General features: G+C 41.4%; 1 long non-coding RNA gene across 1 annotated transcript; it reads left to right on the top strand.

Moving 5' to 3' along the window:
• On the top strand, positions 1-15,432 carry LOC128352513 (uncharacterized). Its single transcript, XR_008320460.1, has 3 exons — positions 1-201; positions 1,199-1,331; positions 14,939-15,432. It is a non-coding gene; the product is annotated as an uncharacterized LOC128352513 (long non-coding RNA).
• The last annotated feature ends 1,333 nt before the right edge of the window (positions 15,433-16,765 follow it).

Below are 16,765 nucleotides of genomic sequence, written 5' to 3'. Positions count from 1 at the left end.
TGCGCAAATGACCTCTGCGAGGCCGTGGGCCATGCCAGGCCTCGCAGAGGCCATTTACACGCGCACACTACAGAGGCCCAAATGGGCCAAAAATGATCAGTTTCCTGGGCCGTGGCGGTGATTTCAGAGGCCGGGGAGGTGAGAGGGGAACCCTTGCGGACCCCCCTGTGGCATACTGGAAGCCTCCCAAAGGGGCTAAAGGTGCTTTTACATTTATTTAATTTAAAAAAAAATAATCGATGAACTCTCCAGAGGTTCGGGTCTGGTCCAGATGTAACCAGGGCAGCATTCCGGACTGAACCTCTGGACTGCTGGACCATTCCACACATCCTTAGACTAGATAGGCCTTGGGTCTGATCCATCAGGGCTGTTCTTATGTTATGAGGCTCTCCTGTACTACATTTTTATACATATCTTCTTTTAAAGGAAGGCATACATAGGGATTATCCAATTTTATCCTCACAACAACCTTGTGAGGTAGCTTAGGAAGATATGGTGACTTGCTTAAGGCTACTTAGTGAGCTTCATGGCTGAGCAGGGATTTTATCCCCAGTTTCTCCTAAGAAAACTAATAGTGTAGCTACCACACCATACTTGTTCTATGTGTACATCTGCCCATTTAAAATGTCTTGTGTGAAACAGTCTATAGAATTCTTGCTGTGTAAGGAGACTGCACATCTGGAATAATCTGGCTTTCCACCTGAATTGTAACTGACCTATTGAAAACTCATTTCCATAAAGAAAGTGTTGATATAATAGACTCCAGATCTGACACTTAATGAGCATTATATTAAATTTCAAATACAAAATATCACCCATCCCATTGTAAGGATGTGAGGATAAAACTCTTATTGTTGTGGTGTTTCAAAGGTTGTTAATTTAAATGAACTTTCCATTATCGGTTGATTTATGGCTGCTAAATTAATGCTATAAAGCTTCTCCGCTCTTTTTAATGTATATTATTAACAAAAACACTCAACAAAAGAAATGTGAAAATCTGTCTTTGTAAACCTTAATCCTTGGTTTTGGCATCTGTTTTGCATTTAGCAACTCAGCTGAAATGAATGTAACTACAAAAATTCAAAAAGCCAAATCTGTATATTTCATTACACAAAAATATTCATTTCATCACTCAGTGGTAATCATCTCTGATTTATATGGCCTGATTTCTGGAGTCTGACTTTATATTCTTGTACAGGACTGAGTTCAAGAAGATGTGGATATGCGTGTCTGCGACTGAATGAGAGACAGAGATTCTAGCATCACTGACTTAGAGAGCTTCCCCTGAGAACGAATCCTTTGATAGCAACCATAGACAGTGTAAATTAGAGGTATTGGTTTCTTTCATTAAATAATACCTCTAGGCATTCCAAGAAGAAGGATATCTGCCATACTAATGCAAGTGTTTTCTGTATCATTGAGCACAACGACAAAAAAAGAGGGTGGGAGAATATGTATAGATAGAGGAAATCTGCCTTTAAAAAAAAAAAAGGCAAAGTGCTGAATAAAGCAAGGCTTGGTTGAAACTACTCACTGTGGTCACAAACATTTTTTGGCAGCACTGAACAGCAACTCCAACTATTTTTCTTAAAATGGTTGCTTACTAATAGAAATTGCTCTTCCATTTATTTGTTTGTTTGATTTTTATACTGCCTTCCAAAATGGCTCAGGGCGGTTTACAATTCAGTTAAATCATTACGCAGCCAAATTCAATTGGCTATATAGCACTGTGACATTATCTCATAGACTATGTTGTGTAATCTCTTGTTTAATCTTTAATAAATAGCTCCAGAGTTGTAAACTACATTAAGGTCTTTAATAAGCAACAACATTTAACTAAGCATTTTAAACTAACATTTAACTAACTTTCTCTAAGCCTTTTGTTTCCTACCAGTCATACCTGCCAACATATCCCTATTTTCCCATTCAGGTGAATGGCCTGTTTCAAAGTCCAACCTTCCATGGTTGGGCAAGGTAATTGAGAGGGTGGTGGCCTCCCAACTGTAGTACTGCAGGAAACTCTGTAAGCAGCTACACTAAAGACTAGATCAGGGATAGGCAACCTTGGCTCTCCAGCTGTTGTTGAACTACAACAACATAATCCCTAGCCAGAATTTATGCGGGTTCAACAGCAACTGGAGAGCCAAGGGTTTCCATCCCTATTCAATCTAAAGTATTGTTTAACGCCCCCCCCCCCCCCCGCAAAATCTGGAACCACGTGTAACATACAGTTTGGCCCTAAGAAATCTTGCTCCTGTACTTCATTTCATGTAGAACATTCATGTTATTGTTATTGTTATTGTTATTATTATTATTATTATTTTTACATTTATATCCCGCTCTTCCTCAAACATAGGAGGCTGCCATATACTGAGTCAGACCGTAGGTCCATCTCACTCAGTATTGTCTACACAGACTGGCAGCGGCTTCTCCAAGGTTGCAGGCAGGACTCTCTCTCAGCCCTATCTTGGAGATGCCAGGGAAGGAACTTGGTGCCTAGATGCTCTTCCCAGAGCAGCTCCATCCCCTAAGGGGAATATCTTACAGCGCTCACACTTCTAGTCTCCATCTTCATCTGCTATTATTCCAGTTAATAATTTGAACATGGTTGGCAGGCAGGTTATCAGTCTATAATTACTTGGAACTGTACCTTTTGCTGGGTCTTTCATTATGAGATGAGTTTTCCCAGTTGTTAGGCATTGTTCAATATCACTGCCTTGCAAAATGTGATTGAACTGTTTTGATAGTTGTTTATGAAGGCTTGTTAGGTGTTTAAGCCAAAAGCCATGCAGTTCATTGTCGCCTGGCGCAGTCCAATTTTTAATTTTCTTTGCTCTTTCACTTATTAATTCTGGTGTTATTATTAGACCTTGCATTTGTTGGTTACATCTTTTGACCTCTTTCATCCAGCTTGCTTTTTTTATTATAATCTGTTGGATTGTCCCTTAATTTCCCCCAGAATTGCACTGTTTCTTCTTTATTTGGTGTTTCTAGGTTTCTTGCAGTTTCTCCTTCTATGCTTTGGTAGAAACGTCTCTGATTCAACTGGAATTGGAGATTCTGCCTGTGTTGTGTAGTTCTGGCTTCATATCTGCTAATCTTCTTTGACACTGCTGTTATTTGCTGCTTTATTATTTCCAGGACTTCTCTAGTTTTCCTTGAATCTAATCTGCTCAGATACTGTTTGGTGTTTTCATTCTTCAGCTTCTTGTCTTTCATATCTTTCAGTTTACTAGCATCTGATCTAAGCCTGGAGATCTTATTTTCTAATCTAATCTTCCATTTAGGTGATGTACAGCTTTCTTTTTTTTTACAGGTCCACTGATCTTATATCCGAGCTCTTGTGTTGTTATTGTTTCTGCACTGTACATTAGTTGGTTTGTTTCTTGCAAATTATTGGTTGTTATTTCTGCAAGTGCAGCATTGACATCTTTTAATGCCTGAGTAAGTTGTTTTTTGGCAACTGTTTTTAGAGCGGGAAGTCGAACCCTGGTGGTTGTTTGGTTCATGTGCTCAGTTATTTTTTGCTTTAGTTCTTGTTGCTTTTCTGTTAAACGGCATTTGGGTTTTTGAGGTGAAGGCAAAGGGGCGGTTGCCTGGTTTTGATTTTGAAACAGTTCAGCAACAGTGGCATCCTTGATTTCCAACACCACCTCCACGTGCGCCTGAGCAACTTCTTCAGTTGGTGGTAATTCTTCTTCCATATCTTGAGCCTGTGTTGCTCTTTGCAGTTCTTCCAGCTCAACTTCGGTGAATACTTTATTTCTTATTAGGAATCTTCTCTGGTCTGCTAGCCTTTGTTCTGTTATTTCTGTGTCTGGATGCTTCTCTTTCCAAATTTGGTACATTCTTTTTAAATAACCTCTTCTAGTTGGACTAGACTTGTAATAGCAGATCATTATTTCCTTGTTGGCATTTTTTGTATATTTTTTCCAGTTAAGCAACGTTTCTTCCAGTAACCTTGCAGTCTCCAGCCCTGGTTGCTCAACTGAAGATCCTGAGTCCTGTAGCCCACTTGCCATCGGATGTCCAGGGACTCCAGCACCTGGCGCGGTCCTTTTTGACCCAGGCGACGACCGATCCGGTATAGATTTATTAAAGTTACGTCTCACCATATTGTTGATGGGAGAGGCACTCTTCGTCTGGCTCCTCTGGTGAGACCTGTCCAGTATGGTTGGACCTCTGGCATAGCTCTCACCTTCCTCAGAGCACGCAAGCCCCACAACCACGCCAAGGTAGTGCCTCACTAGGGGTATTATTATTATTATTATTATTATTATTATTATTATTAGGATAGAGATTCTTATGTTACCTATAAAGTAGCTAAATTTTGTTTTTTTTAGCATCTTGACACATCGTATGCTTGTCTAGTCAATATGAGGAACAACAATAGTCAGTGATGTATGTATGATTTGTATAAATACCTTTATTATATTGTCTTGCTGGTCTCTGGCTGTAATAAAGATGGGCTTGACTTGTGTTCGGATGACACACCCGCCAGGAGTATGGCCTCCCTGGGAACCAGACTTCCTGGCAGTGTGAACCCACCACCCTGTGATTCTATGAGCCTCCTTTCCTTACCAGGAACATGGAGTGGAGTTAATAAATGATAGGTAAGGATCCATGTGGCAAACACTTTTGTAGATTTTAGTGAGGATAAGATGAAGTAGGTTATACTGATCAGCATCTGTATGGCATATGTAACATGGTCACAATAATAATAATAAAAATAATAATAAGATGGTTCACTGTCTCCAAAGGGCTCAAACAAAATATTTAAAACCCCTCAGACTAAAAAATAAATTTCAGTTTATACAAACTGAACAATATATCCTTCTAAGGGAGAATAAAGTGAACATTTAGTAGAGACCTTAGTTATAGTTCACAGTTCACTTACTTCAGAGGCATCCTACTGACTTTAATAGGATGACTCTGGAGTGAACCTTGAATTGCAGCCTTTATTTCTCATTAAAACCATGTTAAGAAGAATTAGAGCTTCAAGGTGAGTATGTGTGGTTTAACCCCAGCTATTCACATTATTTTTGTAATGGGAGTAAAAGCATCAGGAAAATAAATCAAACTCTAATAGCTGCTAGGAATAAGAGCACGAGGTTCTGGGAAAATGCTTTTTATATGTTTCATAATTGTAATGTTCAAAATAGCAAATTGAGATTATTACATTTCCACGCATTAGAAGACATTTTATAGAGATTGCCACCATTTTTTCTAAGTATTGAAATCAGTGCTGTGAACTTTCATGCACTTCTTAAAAAGAAGCCTTGATTTTATTGTTTATAAATTAGGATAAGATCAAATTAATTTAATTGTGCTGTATTTGTCTAAATTGGCTGCCATTGGGAAGCATGACAAATTAAAGTTATTGTATTGATAAAAGCATCCCTCTTCTGTCTCTGCATAAATTATGAAATGATTGAATTGATATCACAAGCCAGAGCTGCATTGCTAGGCATTGTTTTTATCCTATGCAATTGTTTTAATATCTTTATTCTGTGAAATTGTTTTTGTCTGTTTTATATTGGTTGTTTTGAATTGTGTACTCCACCTGGAGACACATATCAGGCGGTATATAAATATGATAGATAGATGATGAAGAGGAGCAGAAAGAGGAATCAATCTTCTGTGTTGAGTCTGTGATGCTGCTGCTACTTTATATAAGAACAGAACATGCAGCTGCATGCTCTACCTTCTGAACAAGGCTTTATTTTATAGTTGATTCCCTCATAGACACAAATAAATCTTATGTAGAATTAACTAAAGGTTTATTCAGAAACTACTCAATTTTCTCCTCCTCCCCTCCCCTTTTCCTTTCTGACACCATCCCGCTGCACTCTCTACAGGATCCCCACTGGCACAAACTTCTCAACAACAAAACATAAAATATTACTAGATAGAATACAGTAGTTTGTTCAAGGCATTTGGAATGTGCACACTAGGATGTGCACAAAACTGGTTTTGGCATTTTGGTTCAGGTTTGGTTCTGGTCGAACTGGACCCAGTCTGATTCGAATGTTGAACCAGTTTGACCTGGTTTGGTGCTCTACTGGTAAAGGGGAATTGAGGGATGATTCCCTTTGACCAGTAGAGGGGCAAGGGGGACTTCTCCGAGCCTAGAGGGGGATAGCAGGGGAGTCAGGGGGATGTCTGTGTGCTGGGGGTGGTGGATGCTCCTTGCCACCCTCACTAGCCTCCCCCAGAGTAGCCAGGGCTGCCAGTGGAGTAGCCATGCATGCACGGAGGTCTGAACTGGACTAGAGAAGACCCAAACTGGGCCGCCACTGGCCCTGGCCACTCTGGGGGAGGTCAGTGTGGGTGGGGTGACCCCCACAGCAGCCACTGATGATAGTGCTTTTTAAGTACTAACTGACTACCTTCTAACCCCCTCTAGGCTTAGGGAAGCCTCTCGTCCCTTTACTGGTAAAGGGGAATCATCACCATATTCCCCTTTTCCAGTAGAGCTCTGAACCAGTTCAGTTCCAACTTGGACCAGACGAGGGTGGTCCAGTTTGACCCTGAACCTGTCGAGCTGAGCCAGCTTGACATAAAACCTGGCTCGAACTGAGCTAGCTTGCACAACCCTAATGTGCACTGTGTGAGGATCACTGAACACATTGCTCAGCCATAACATTGTTTACACTTTGTTTAACAGCAGTGAAACCTTCTTTTATGCAGACCCCAGATTTGTAGGTTTCCCTTTCCCTATGTAGGTATTTTCCTGTCAGCTTTTACTATGGAAGTTGAGAAGAAAGTCTTGACCAGAATTTTAGGATGTGAAATAGTACCCGTTAGATGAGTGGCTCTTTGGTAGTACTATGAGTGCAGAATAACTGAAACAAATCAAGATTAAACCACAATTGTGGTTTCAGACATCACAGGAGAATATGGTTAGGACCAAAAAACCCGCAAAAAACCCTTCAAATGTCAGATCAGGGTTTGATTGCCTGAAATAAACCACTGTTTGTTGACTGGCACAAGTTCAGATACACAAACTAACCACAGTTAGATGAAAAAACATGATTCCTTTGCTTTGACTGAAATTCAGTAGGGCCGCAGATTGAATTAGTTAAAAATATTATGGATCACCAGTTGCTCAGTGCTAGATCATAAATAAAGCAAAGATATTTATAAACAAATTGTGTGCACTCAGCATCCAATGCTCAGCACCAAAAGGAGCTCTGCCACTTGTTTTCAATTTTAAACAATTAAAAAGAGCGGGGGGGGGGAGGGAGTGTGGAATCCAAGGGAAAGAGTTGTGGTATGCAAGGACAAGGCAGTGGAGTAGAATCAGGAATATTAATAGTTCAATGAAATAGATATTAAGGCTATTCTCATGACTGCTGGAAAGTGGGCTGGGCTCCCTTTCCCACTTGGCCCGCTTTCCATCAGTTGTGAGAACCACCGGGCTCGTGGGCTGGTGGTTCAGTGGTGGCTAGCCCGCCTAAATAGCCCTCCCCTAAAACAAGATTAGCTCTGCTACCCCCGTTTTGGTGATTGTGTACTGCTACGGTGTGGCTCCATGGCATGGCGACACAAGAGTAGACCCCTGACCAGGAGGCTACAGCAAGCCTCCATGTGTTCATTCATTCATTCATTCATTCGATTTCTATACCGCCCTTCCAAAAATGGCTCAGAGCAGTTTACACAGAGAAATATAATTAAATAAGATGGCTCCCTGTCCCCAAAGGGCTCACAATCTTAAAAAAAACAACAAAAAACAGATTGGGGGATCCCATGCACTTGCATGGGGCAGGCTGGGACATCTGGGGGCCTGGTGGCCCCCAATCCCCGCTGTTCCAATGGGCTCTGTGACAGAGCCAGTAATCGTGTGTGCAGCTGAACCGGCTGCCGAGGGAGGGCAGAGTGCTCAAGTGCGTGGAGAGCGTGCTCTTGCTGCTGGCTGTCTGCTCCAGGACTGGAACACAAGTAACTAAAGCCCCACTCAAAAGCTGGCCTGGACCAAGAGATGGATTGACCAAAAACAACACAGGGAGAAGCTTGACACTCTGCTGTGCAAGGCTTCCCATGTTGAAAATGAATGGAGACTACAAAAATGCCACCATTCATCATGAAACAAATGACAGCTGCAGTGAACCAAGACAAAATGAGACAAATTTCAAACAACAAGAATAGATGGAGCAATAAAAATCGGAATATATATATATGTATATATTTCAAAGCCTTACAAAAAAGAACATACCACATTTACTTTGGTGCTCTCTCCTTTCCCCACCTCTGGCCTGTGCTCAACAGTTACTCCCAATAATCCACGTTCCAGCAAAGGAATGTGTTCCTTTTACTGGAACCACTTGATGTAGAACAGCAAAGTCTTGTGTTCTTTTTGTTGGGTTTTTTTTTTTTTGAATTTGTTGCTTTCTCTACTGCTAGTACAAGAACTGCAGTACTTATGTAATCATTAGTCTTACAAAGGCCATATTTCAACCGCAAGGTGTTTCAAGGCAACAACTTTTTGTAGTTGGAATGACACAGGTATTTATTGCAGGAAATCCCTTGCAAGAAATATCTGCCTATTACAGACAGCAATAAAGTCAACATTTTGCCTCTAGCGTAATTCTTCCTAAGCCTGATCGGCGAATGTCTGAGGAACAGAAGCATTAAAATTCCTGCTAAATGGCAAGAATTTTCTACAAAACAATGACAGTGATGCATATGATAGTACATAGTTAAGTAGATACTGACAAAAGATTTATAGATGACAGTTCAGGATAATAGAATGCAGAGGAATTGGTCATTAAGAGACCTTAATATTACTGGGTAAGGAATTCATTTACTACATGTTTGTTTGGGTTGTTTTTTGCAACAAAATCTTCTATATTATACTGCTTTTTAGTCTACTTTCCTCGAGGAAAGTAAGCTCTGTGTGTGTGTGTATGTGTGTTTTCCCCTCTATCAACTTCACAGTGTTTGGACCGATTTGAATCAAATTTGGTAGAGTTTCAGAAACACATAAGAACTCCTGAATGGCATAGTTTGTAATGATGACATCCATCCCAATTCAAGATGGAGGATATGTGACCGGTGCAAGTGGGATAACTTGTGAACCACCTAACTGATTTGAACCAAATTGGGTACAGTTGTAGGGACACATAGGGGTACCCCAACAGCATAGTTTGTGATGATTCCATCCACCCCAATTCAAGGTGGTGGATGAATGAATGTTTGAGGCACAAGTGGGATAACTTGTGAACCGTCTATCTGATCTGAAACAAACTGGGTACAGTTGTAGGGACACCTATGTCATCAATCCCAATTAAAAATGGTGGGCGTGTGTACATTTGAGGCAGAAGTGGACTAGCTTGTGAATATAGTAATTATAAATTAAGATAATAGTGAAATGAAAGTAGGCAGATTAGTTCTTAGAATGTCTTGTCTTTGTTTAACTTGACCAACACAAACAGATATGAAAACCTGCACCTTTTTAATGCAACATCCAATGATCAACTTTTTTCTTTCAAAATGAACAGGGTGTTGTTCTGTGGGTGGGGACTCCTATGATTTCCCCATTGTCATGGATGGACCACCATCAGGTTAAGGTTGGACTTATAACCACGTTTCACCTCTGCAGGGATGAGGGGCCCATTAGGATGGTCCACCCAAGAAGGTTATTGGATCCAATAGAATTCTGAGAAGCCTTGGAAGGATTTAGCGTTGGCTCAGCTGGTGACCCTGGTGACAAAGTGGCAAATGCGGGTTAATGTTGGCAAGTGTAAAGTGATGCACATTGGGACGAAAAAACCCAACTTCAAGTATACGCTGCTGGGATCTGAGCTGTTGGTGACTGACCAGGAGAGGGATCTTGGGGTCATGGTGGACAGCTTGTTGAAAGTTTCGACTCAATGTGCGGCAGCTGTGAAAAAGGCCAATTCCATGCTAGGGATCGTTAGGAAGGGGTTTAAAAATAAAACGGCTAATATTATAGTGCCCTTATACAACACTATGGTGCAACCACACCTGGAGTACTGCGTACAATTCTGGTCACCACATCTTAAAAAGGACATTGTAGAACTGGAAAAGGTGCAGAAGAGGGCAACCAAGATGATTAGGGGCCTAGAGCACCTTTCTTATGAGGCAAGGCTACAACACCCGGGGCTATTTAGTTTAGAAAAAAGACAACTGCAGGGGGACATGATAGAGGTCTATAAAATCATGCATGGTGTGGAGAAAGTGGATAGAGAGAAATTCTTCTCCCTCTCACAGAACACTAGAACCAGGGGTCATCACATGAAATTCATTGCCAGGAAATATAGGACGAACAAACAGAAGTACTTTTTCACATAACATATAATCAACTTGTGGAATTCTCTGCCATGAGATGTGGTGACAGCCAACAACCCGGATGGCTTTAAGAGTGGTTTGGATAACTTCATGGAGGAAAGGTCTATCATTGGCTACGAGTCGGAGGGCTATAGTCCACCTCCAGCCTCAAAGGCAGGATGCCTCTGAGTCCCAGTTGCAGGGGAGTAACAGCAGGAGAGAGGGCATGCCCTCCACTCCTGGCTGTGGCTTCCAGTAGCATCTGGTGGGCCACTTTGTGAAACAGGATGGTGGACTAGATGGGCCTTGGGCCTGATCCAGCAGGGCTGTCCTTATGTTCTTATGACACTCTGGTGGAGAATTGGAACAACCAACTGACCAAGGCAGTGGACATGATCGCTCCTAAATGTCCTTTCCAAGCCTCAAAACTTGCCCCTTGGTATACAGAGTAATTACAGGGGCTGAAGCAGCATGGTAGACAACTAGAGCCCAAGTGGAGGAAGACTCGACTCAAATCCAACAGATTATTACAAAGGGAACATATGAAGTGGTGCTGAGCTATGCATTGCTCAGGCAATATGTGTGGCAAAGAAGTGATTCTTTTCCACCCGTATCGCGTCCGCGAGTTCACATCTGGCGGAGGTGTTCAGGGTTGTGAAGGAGCTAGTGTGTGTCCCTTCCCCCTTGATCCATTACTTGGAACCAAGAATTACTCACTGTGACATTTTAAATGAGTTTTTTTGTGGACAAAATCTTTTGTATTTGAGCTGACGTAGATTCAAAATCCACAATTCTTGCAGTGTCCGATTCCGAGGTATCCAGCAGCTCTCTTAGGTGATGACTCTGGATAAGTTTCATTTTGTGATTCCTGAGAATGTGGACAGGTTGCTTGGATTGGTGTGGCTTACCACTTGATCTCTTGATCCTTGTCCAATATGGCTTATACTATCTGGCAAGGAGGCTGTTGTAGAGGGCCTGATTGTGATTATAAATGCATCTCTGTGGGAGGCCAGGATGCCTCTTTGTCTTAAGGAGGCAATTATTAGCCCACTTCTGAAGAATCTTTTGATACCATGGCCATGGTATCCTTCTGGGACGTCTCTCTGGGTTGAGACTTGGGGTCACGGTTATATGGTGACTCTGCTTCTACCTGGAGGGTCATACTCAGAAGGTGGTGTTGGGGGATGCCTGTTCCATCTCTTGGACTTTGGCCTATGGGGTGCCACAGGGATCTATTTTGTCCCCCATGCTGTTTAACATTTACATGAAACCCTTGGGAGAGGTCATCCATGGGTGTGGGCTGCAGTGCCATCAATATGCTGATGACACCCAGCTCTACCTATCTTTTAAGTCAGCAGATAGACACCAGGGAGGCAGTGGATGCTCTGAACTGGGGCTTGGAGGCTGTTCTGGACTGGATGGGGCAAACAAGCTGAAATTTGATCCAGATAAGACAGAAATGCTCTGGGTTGGTAGAACTGATCCTCTGAGTAATGAGGTAAATCTGATCTTGGATGGGGTCACGTTCCCTCTGAAAGACAAGGTCTGCAGCTTGCGGGTGGACTTGATGTCCTTGGAGATGCAGGTGTTGGCAGTGTGTAGAGCAGTAGGGATGTGCACAAAACTGGTTTGCCCAGTTTGGTTCGAATTTGAACCAGGTTCAAACCAGGAGGGGGTGGTTCGATTTTGGTTTTGCTCGAACCTCCCCCTGGTTCAGTTTGAATTTGAACCGTTTTGAATCATTTTGAACCAGTTTTAACTGGTTTGGACATCCAAAAATGGGTAGGGTGGTAGCTGGCATCCAGGGGTACCTGCCACCCAAACTCCAAACTCGTACGATTTTTAATGAATTTTGTAAAAAAAATTTCTCATAGGGTATAATGGGACTCAAACCAGACCATTATTCCCTATTGTGGAGCATGCATGGGTGACAACAACCATGCAAACCCCAAAGCAATCGGACACCCCTATGATTTTTTATGAATTTTTGAAATATTGTAAATTATTTTTCTCATAGGGTATAATGGGACACAAACCAGCCCATATCCCCTATTGTGGAGAACCTAGGGGCACAAATGTGGGGTGGGTGGTAGACACCCAGGGGTTCCTACCACCCACAAAGTTCCAAGGCAATTGGACACTCCTCTGATTATTGGTGAATTTTAAAATTATTTTGGAATTCCTCATAGAGAATAGCAACCCATGGGGGTGGTTGGCACCCTCGCTCTGGGCCACCCCAGCACCCCCCAAGTGCAGTTATGGGACTGCTGAAACCTCCATTCTTCCCTATGGAGAAAAACCTTAAAGCCACTTGTGGGGTGCTGGGATGGCCCAGAGTTAGTGGTGGCCTAGTGCACAGAGGGTCCCAACCACCCCCATGGATTGCTAACCCATGGGTTACTGGGTTTTGTTGTTTATGAAGTGTTCTGAGTGTAGATTCTTTGGTAGCATATTAGATTTTCAATGACAAACCATGAATCCACTCTCATTGCTAACCTTAAAGACACATAAACTTCAAAAATCACTTAAAAACCAGCCTTTTGTCCAATTCCTTTCAAATAATTCTGATAGCTTCCTTGCCTACCTTGGGAACTACCACCCACCACATTCTGCTCTAGGACACCCCTTTCCCCCCGACGTGAAGCTATACATTTGCTGCAATCTTCATTATTCCCTATGAGGAATTCAAAAATACTTTAAAAATTCACCAATAATCGGAGGAGTGTCCGATTGCCTTGGGGTTTTTTGGGTGGTAGGCACCCCTGAGTGCCTACCTCCTTGTGCCCCTGGTGCTCCACAATAGGGGATAATGGACTGGTTTGGGTCCCATTATACCCTATGAGAAAAATAATTAAAAATATTTCAAATATTCATAAAAAATCATAGGAGTGTCTGATTGCTTTGGAGTTTGGGTGGTTGTTGGCACCCATGGGTGCTCCACAATAGGGAATAATTGGCTGGTTTGAGTCCCATTATACCCTATGAGAAAAAATTAAAATAAATTTCAAAAATTCATAAAAAATCATACAAATGTCCAATTGCTTTGGGGTTTGGGTGGTAGGTACCCATGGGTGCCAGCTACCACCCCACCCAACTCTGGAGGTTTGAACTGGTTCAAACAAGTTTGAACTGGTTTGAATCGAACCACCCCGTTTGGTTCAAATTTGAACCTGCAGCTCGAACCTGATGGCTGGTCTGGTTCGAATTTGAACCTTTGAACCACCCTGGTTCAAATTTCAACTGATTCTAATTCGAACCAGTTTGCACATCCCTATAGAGCAGAAGTGCCTTTTACCAACTACGGCTGGTATGCAAGCTGCGACCCTACTTGGAGAAGTCAGATCTGACCTCAGTCACTCATGCATTGGTAACCTCCAGATTGGAGTACTGCAATGCACTCTATGTGGGGCTGCCCTTGAAGACTGTTCAGAAGCTTCAGCTGGTCCAGAATGCTGCTGCAAGGATGCTTGTGGGTGTAAGTTGTTCCATGAGTATCATACCCATCCCGCGGCAGCTTCATTGGTTACTGGTCCACTTCCGGGCTAGATTCAAGGTCTTGACCTTTAAAACTCTATACGGCTTGGTGCCGGGGTACCTGTCGGACCACATTCACCCATATGAATCTGCCAGGGCCATTCGTTCATCATCTCAGGCCCTGCTCATGGCCCCACCACTAACAGAGATCCAGTTTGCGGGGTCTAGAGACAGCGCCTTTTCAGTTGTAGCCCCTTGGCTTTGGAAGACCCTCTGTGAAGAGCTTTGCCATGCTCCTTTAAAAATGTACTAAAGACACACCTTTTTAAGGAGGCTTTTTAATGATCCATCTTTGGTTATATCTGGTAGATTCCTTAGTTTTTAGTTTTTTAATTCTCAGTTGTTAGGTTTTAAAACAACTTTAAATTTGAACTTGATACTGATTGTGGATTTTAGCCTGACTCTTAACTCATTTACTCAATTTGGTTAATTTTATTACTTTTATTGTATATTGTATTTATTTTAATGTTGTGAGCCACCCTGAGCAGTAGTGTACTGGAGGGATGGGGTATAAATATTTTAAATAAATAAATAAATAAATAAATAGATAAATAAATAAATAAATATCTGCAGAACATTTCTTCCCAGAATCCAGGATTTGGGTTGTAGAGATTGGTTGAGGTAAATAATTAAAATAAGAAACTGGACTTTGTGAGAATATATCCCTTATTCTCTGAAATTTCTCAGGGGAAGAATAGGAGGGGGGAATTATGAGGAATTTCTATTGAACCTTCAAATATTCTCCAAAATTCTCATGAGGATCTTTTTCTCCAACATAGCATCTGATTTTTTTCAACACAGCTTTTGACTTTGCCAAAATGACATTTCCCCCCATCATGATTTTTATTCAGGGGAAGAAAATAAAGAAAAACAGTAATGGCTAGCCACCACTGAGAGGGACAGAAAGAACTGAGACTTCTTGGATTGTTGCTTGCTTTCTATAAAAGGGCAAGAGAATAGCTCCTTAAGGAATTCTGGAGTTCTGCTACTTCTGTTAGCCATGCTCCCAAGGAGCCATCTATAGATATATGAATTATTTCTCTATGAAGAAATTTGTGAGGTGGGAATTTGTGAATTAGAGAATAATTTTCTTAACCATTCTCCTCCCTTCCAGGTGAAGAATATTAAAAAATGCAGTGGTTGGAGAATGTTCTCTTCCATGTCTAACAACAACACCCTCTTTGTATTGCCCTGAATTGAAGATGACCCTCAATTTAAGAAGATCCCCTTAAAAAGTAGAGTTTAAATACAGGTTATACCTGCATTAACTTGAAAAGAAAAAGACTCTGAATTTAAGAAGAACTTCTGATTTCTAATATCGAAAAACATTGTAAAAAACCTAGTCTTGGATTCAGGTAAATACAGTATTTGAAACTGTCTTTCTGTATCAATAACATAAAATAGGTCAGTTAAAGAGAGAGTTCTTATTCACCATAGAGTTGTTTGGACCACCTCTGCCTTTCTGCCCACGATTTTACTGATTTTGTTTCTGATTTTCAGTGAGGCACAGTTCATTTGATTATCATATGACAGCACTGCTGCTACTAAGGCTCCCAAGCCTGGCTCTAGTGATCTAATAGATAGTAGATGATTGTGGTGTTGCAGCTCTTTGCTCAGTTGTGCAACACCATATACCTGTGTTCTTCCATTTCCTGTTTAGCTTGATATGCTATTTATGTTGGACTCATAGGTGACATTGGCTAGGGTGGGCAGGGCAAACAGGGGACAGCAACCCCAACAATAAGCCCTCCCTTGCTGGACCTCTGTGATTACTTGATCAACCGTCACTTTTCACATAATAGAAGTCTTTTCTGTATTATCAGTTACTATATATATAAAGAGTAGTTCTCCATTGACTCACTTCCTTTGATTGGTGATGGAACTGGAGAGGGAAACATAACATTCAGCTCAATCAATTTAGGATAGGAGTGTGACTTTGAAATGAACCATTCTATCTCTTTCAGGCTTCTAACCTGTGCAACAAAGGTGCTTTTCCCTTCCAAAAATTCACTTTGCCTCTTCCGTGCCTCCCAATATTTTTTCTGGTGTTGTACTCTAGGAGGCAATTCCCTTTGGAGATCCTTGTCTGGAGCTCAGTTGATCAGAGGCCTTGTGGTCTGCCCTTTCGGAAACTGAGCAAAACCTTTGCAGGCAAGCTCATGCCAGAGTAGTTCATGCTGATGTTGAAGTTCTATATATTTTTCTTAGAAATTGTAGTATTCCTCTTAGACTACCAGCCAAGGCCTTTAAAATTAGATTAAATAAATTTATATTTTGAAAAATTATGTCCATTTTTTCATTTTCAATATCTACATTTCCCCGCTTAATTTTCCAGTAGTTTTTGAATAAACTACAGCAGAAAGAGCCTTTCTGGCACAGACTATAAAAATAAAAGCAGAAGAACTAACAGGAGCTAAGGGATTATGGTGACCAATTAGAAAACAGGGATTTGCCCATTCAGTGCACAGCTATTGAGAAATAACTGCACTCATTATTCATATCCTTTGACTCTGATTGGTTAAATAATGGCTGATTGCCAGACTAAAGGGATGTACTTGTACCATGCAGTCATTTTTTTAAAAAAAGAAAACCTTCAAAGTGCTTATGGAAATGAAGCACCTGCCACAAGAATACAGGGAATTGACTAAACAAGGCAGGGAGGGGAGGTTATGTTTATGCATCAGTAACTGTGCAGTAGGAGGCTTATACTCCAATATGTTTTCCACTTTATTACAATATAGAATGAGCATCAGTACATTCCCTTACCTTCTTTGACAATATTGTATAAAACCCCATTTCATATGGTTAAAAATAATAATCCTACAAATTAACTATGATTGGAGGTGGCGGTGTGTGTGTGGGGGAGACCCTAAGACCCTCACACATTACAGATGTTACTATTTAACATATGAGTTCATCTTTAAAACTGAGAAGCTTTTGG

This window comes from Hemicordylus capensis, chromosome 3, assembly GCF_027244095.1.
Source record: "Hemicordylus capensis ecotype Gifberg chromosome 3, rHemCap1.1.pri, whole genome shotgun sequence".
Lineage (NCBI taxonomy): Eukaryota > Metazoa > Chordata > Lepidosauria > Squamata > Cordylidae > Hemicordylus > Hemicordylus capensis.
Note: the sequence above shows the minus strand (reverse complement) of the source record. Positions and strands in the feature narration are given on the sequence as shown.